Source organism: Triticum urartu, chromosome 5A (genome assembly GCF_056163025.1).
Source record: "Triticum urartu cultivar PI428250 chromosome 5A, HENAU_Tu73, whole genome shotgun sequence".
Lineage (NCBI taxonomy): Eukaryota > Viridiplantae > Streptophyta > Magnoliopsida > Poales > Poaceae > Triticum > Triticum urartu.
This window is the reverse complement of record NC_141877.1, coordinates 66,589,458-66,594,625: the sequence shown is the minus strand read 5'-3', so window position 1 is coordinate 66,594,625 and position 5,168 is coordinate 66,589,458. Positions and strand designations below refer to the sequence as shown.

General features: G+C 44.4%; 1 long non-coding RNA gene across 3 annotated transcripts; it reads left to right on the top strand.

Annotated features, from left to right (window-relative positions):
- Window positions 1–1,555: 1,555 nt before the first annotated feature.
- Window positions 1,556–4,855, top strand: LOC125507907 (uncharacterized). 3 transcript variants are annotated; one of them, XR_007283111.2, is made up of 7 exons: window positions 1,556–1,994; window positions 2,286–2,395; window positions 2,599–2,771; window positions 3,397–3,455; window positions 3,805–4,064; window positions 4,301–4,458; window positions 4,580–4,855. It is a non-coding gene; the product is annotated as an uncharacterized LOC125507907 (long non-coding RNA). The 3 variants fall into 3 exon arrangements; XR_007283112.2 differs by having other exon boundaries at window positions 1,556–2,041; XR_007283114.2 differs by lacking the exon at window positions 3,397–3,455.
- Window positions 4,856–5,168: the final 313 nt, after the last annotated feature.

Sequence of the window (5,168 nt, the reverse complement as noted above, 5' to 3'; positions counted from 1 at the left end):
GGCTCATGGGAGACGGGAAGCTCGGCACAGTCGCTCATGCGTCATTGTCTCGTTCTACCACGCATCACGTGTGGTGGCCTCCAGGGCAAGCTGCTGTAATTCCGACTACGCATTCAGTTGCGACATGCGGAGGGCCTCCCATGCCCTTGACATGGGGCCATTCCCTGGTATTGGCATTGTCAGATAGTTCATGCCGTATGCGGTGATGGGAGGCAACATTGTAGTAGCACATGTGGGGTTCATGTGTGATGCCGCCTGCCGTGGGTGCGGGGAAGCCAGGTGTGTAAATCCTAGGGCACTCGTGCTGCCTTGCTGCTGGATAGTGGTAATGGGCATTGTTGGCGCTTTCGTTGTGACGACCTGCGGTCCTAACTGGAGGGTGTGGGGCTATGAGCCATGCGGTTGTCGTCGTGGGTGGTACTTGGGTGGTTGTGTCTGTGGAGGTACCCACCGGTTTTGTCATCATTACTTGCTGTAGTAAGATGGCTGGTGGAGCTCTGAACTGGGAGGCCTCCTTCGAGGTGGTCTGGCAGTCCTCTGTGTCATCAGACGACTCTGACTTGCTCTAGAGGCCAAGCGTCGTGGATTCCCGAACGATGTGAAAACCTGCATTTTCGTCGTAGTTAGTGAAGTGGATTGGTTCATAATCACTACTCTCCTCGCCCAAGATTGATACGATGTCAACTAGGTTGGTGCTATCGTTGGTGGTGAACCCGCTGATGACGCAATCCTCTAGCATGTGAGTGATGAGGTAATTGTCGCAGACCATCGCAACGAGCTAAAAGATCGGGCCAGGCTATTGTGATCATGTGAGGCCGGAACAACCCCTAGCCCGCGACGTCCAGCAGATGGGTGCCGCAAAGATGCCATAATCTCCCGAGGGTGAGACATGTGATGCGGGAGTTGAGTAGCCTAACTCATCCATGTCGGTGGTGACCTCCTGACCGGGTTGTACGTGTGGTGGTCGGAGGTGGCCTCTTGCTAAATGTCTACAACTTTTTGGGGGAATGGTTTTATGCGATCGTCATGGGGCTGGCAGCGAAGATGTCATGGTTGCGGAAGTTGCCATGATCTATTGGCCCCGCAGCCTGCTCAGGTGGAGATCGTCGTTGCTGGTGATTGCAAAGAACCCATCAGCGTTGCCTAGGTGCGCCGGTGGGTTGACATTGACCCGGCCCGCCCTATCGGCGGTGAAGGTTAGAGAAATCTGAAGGCACTACACCACGACACTGCATTCCCTACGGACGTCTGTTGGAAAAAGTCAGTTTCGCCGACCGACTGTTTGCTGAAAAAACTTCTATTAGACTGTTGGTCGGTATTACTCATATATAGCAACCAACTCTCAGTCGGGAATGCTAAAGTGTATAGCATCAAACCGTTGGTCGGTGATAACTGCGCTACTGTCACACAGTAGGTCGGCAAATATTGCTGACCGACCGTGGGTCACCAACTGGGCCGTGCAGGCGACTTAGCACGAAGCCCACGTCGAAATTTTCATGCCGCGCGCCCTCACAGCCCACCTCCTCATTTCCCTAAAATAAAAACTCCTCATACACCATTCGGCTCGAAAAAATCAACACCACACCACTACCTCTACCCCTTATCTCCTTCCCCTCCCGATCTGAGTGGCGGCGGCGGCGATGACGTTGACGCTCGCATTCGGCGACGCTTCCCGCACTCTGTCCATCTCTTCCTTCCCACCACTCCATCACCATCCCCACATCGCTGCTGTTTTCCCATGTGGAGGTGGTCCTGTCGCGCCGATGCTCTCACCCAGCTGCCGTCGGCGGCACTTCTTGTTCGTGCCCAGGCGCCCGTTGCGGTCATCTCTCCCCTCGCTCCCATGGCGCCACTGCCCCAACCTATGCCCAACTCCCTCTCCCCCCTCCCATGGTAGCAGATCTGAGCGGGACAAGGTCCCTTCGGTCCTGGTGGTTCAGAATGAGGCAGGCGGCTTCTGCTCCCTTATCTTCTGGCGACTAGGAGTGTGGCCGGTTGGTGCCCCCATCTCTCTTAGACATCCATGGCAGCAACAACATCCGTAAGCTGTGTGTGTGTGTGTGTGCAGATTTTAACTCCAAGCGATTAACCTTCCATAGCCCAGTGGCTGGTGCCCCCATCTCTCTACAGATTGGTTTCTTTAAAAAAATCAGTTCTGCTTTGATTCATGGAAATAATTAAGTTCTTGAAGCAGTAAAGTTCAAACCCTAGCCATCGATTGCTATTATTGTCTATTTATATTGTGTGATTGCTAGCAGACTTAATTGGATAATGTTTTTTTGCAGGGTGAAACGAACTTGAATAGGTTTGGTGGATGTTTGGGCAATTACTCAACTAGGAGTACTAACTAAAACAGAAGGCCACTGAAACTTTAGTAGATTTTTGTGGTTCCAGTGTAAGTATTTATTTTATTGTTTCAGCATTATACATGATTAATGCTTTGATAGTAAGTGTATGAATACATGATTGATGTACATTAATCCATGATTATTTTCTTTGGGAGATTTTCTGAAGTTGTAAGTCTGTACCTAACCAACTGAATACTATAGATGCATTTGTTACTTTTACTTGACAGCATTGACACTATGAAGATTGCAGGGCTCAATCGACACATGGTGTGTTAGCATTTGCCTATTTACCTCAAGGGCCTGCCAAGAGTGTTGCCAATACCAGCGTGCTTTTTGCTACAGAAATGAATTTTTGAACACTTGTAGCACATGGTGTCCTGGGAATCCTGGCTATGTAAATTTCACCTGCTAGCTCATTATCAGGTATTTTTATGCATCTATTAATCATATGAACTATACAAACAGGGAGAGGATACAATTTGGAGGAACTTTGGTAGTTAAACATCCTCACTTTCAAACTGTCAATTTCTCTCTTGTGTTATGAATAGAGTGTAGTTTAATCCACATCATTTTAGCTTATCCGAATGACATAAATATGGTGTGTGTACAAGTTTAGCAAATATGATGTTTTTTGTCATAACATACATGGCATCGGAAGTGGGCATCCTAGGGTGTTGTTGGATCTCTCAAGTTGGCTGCTGTTATTCTTGTTATTTTGCATGAAAAAACAATATTTGTGAATCACCTTTCTGCTGTTTTTTGTATAGTCGTAGTTGTATTATCCAACAGATAATAGTTTCTGTATGCCCATATCTCAACTAATTCAGTAAAGTGGAGCATAGCAGGCAATAGGCTTTGTATTTGTATACTCGTAGTTGAACTTGGCATTCAAGTTTACTTTGTCACCATAGCCCTGTGTTGATACTCTAGTAGATTGTCAGCTGTGTTTATAGAATCCTCTTGCGTAAAAGGCTGACAATTCATCCATGACTTGATGTGTTGATAAGTTAACATACTCTCTTGATTTCGTTTTTTCTCTCGTTAATAGGGGAAGTGTTGGTCATGCTAGTGTGCATACTCACTTGGGAAGAAATGGAAGTAGGAGAGGTGACCTTCAATTCCTCACCTACAATTATGTTATAATTACTGATTAGAGGCACCCTACGAGCCTTTAGGCATTAATTAGAAGGAACTGAACCATTTGTTAGGGTGAACTATATGCAGCATTAAGCATTCTAATTATTCTTCTGCATTGTTCTCTATTTAGATAACTATTGTAGTGCAGGCTGAAGTGATGGCATGTATGATTGATATAATTTCATCTCAATAATAACTATTTTCTGCATAGTATATTGGTCCCAGCCTACTTGCTTTAAATGCCTGATTTTGATGGATTTTGTTCATGGCTTTGATTATACAATCTAGAATATTTAACCTTTTGAGCCAAATTCAACAGAGCATATCATCCAATACTAAGGATTTCAATTATCATGGTGTATTCAAGTCAAAGCTAAATAGTAGTCTACATCCGCCTACCTTGGCAAGGATACCAGGTGAATCTACTTTGGTGTTGTAGCTTCTTTCCTTCATATTACTCTTATTTTGGGGGATTTAATTTGTTCTTAATCCTATTTCCATTCTGGGTGAAAATGCTGGGAACCTTTTGGACACATGTACATTTTACGTGTTCCCCCTTCCTGCCCAAAACAATGTTAGGTGAGCTAAGATAATACTTTCAGGCATTCAGAAAGAGTCACATCTATAATTAGCTTTCAACTCCATTTATCCAGTTTGAACTACCAGAAATCTATACATCTACTGAAAGAGTCACGCTTACATATATTTAGCTTTTAGCTCACTGTATCCACTATCTTCAAAGTTATATGTTTATTTTTTTGGAAACAAGTGTTGGAATATTGGCTGCTAGTACAGTAACTTCAGTATATCCCCAGGAACACTATATGCTCAGCAATCGTACAAAGTAAATGATGCATTTCCTTCCAAATGGATATACAAAAAGTTGATTGAGGGTTTCTATGCCACATCCATGGTTACTGCTGGAAGTCGATTGGCAGTCTTCATGTACCGATATGCTATTTTTATAGATTAGGTAAGTGTATTCTTCATTTTGTGATGTTGTGTGTGCGTAGTGCACATGTGAATTCTGCCTGCATTCAATTTCATAGATTAATTAAGCATTGTAATATTTGAGATTTGTTTGACTTTTGTAGGAAGCAAACACAAGGATGGACTCACTATGAAGCATGAAGCCAGCGATCCACATCAACTGGATGTTTTAGCTCTCATTTTGTATATCTGATGTATCATAGTTGCATCTTTTAGCTGTCCTTGTGTGAACCTGATGTATGGTGTCTTGACGGTTATGTCTAGAACAAAGTGAAGTGTATGTACGTGACATGGTGTCTTGGTTGTTATGTCTAGAACAGACTGAAATGTATGTATGTGACAGTTAGTTAAATGGAATAAAAAATGGTTGGTGCACCTGATGTATGGTGTCTTCTTGACTATCCTTAGAAACATGAATTATATGTATGTGACAATCTGTAACATATGTTAATTAAAGTTGTGGTTGGTAACAATGTTGGTCATCAAAAGAAAACACCATCTGATTGTTGGTCGGCAAAACAAACCCTGTCTAACAGTCGGTCGGGAAAGGCTAATGCAAGCCCCAACAAAATGTTGGTCGGGAAAGGTACATGGTTACCCCAACAAACCGTTGGTCGGGAAAGGCCCATGGTTACCCCAACAGTCTGTTGGTCGGGAAAGGCCCATGGTAGGCCCAATAGACTGTTGGTCGGG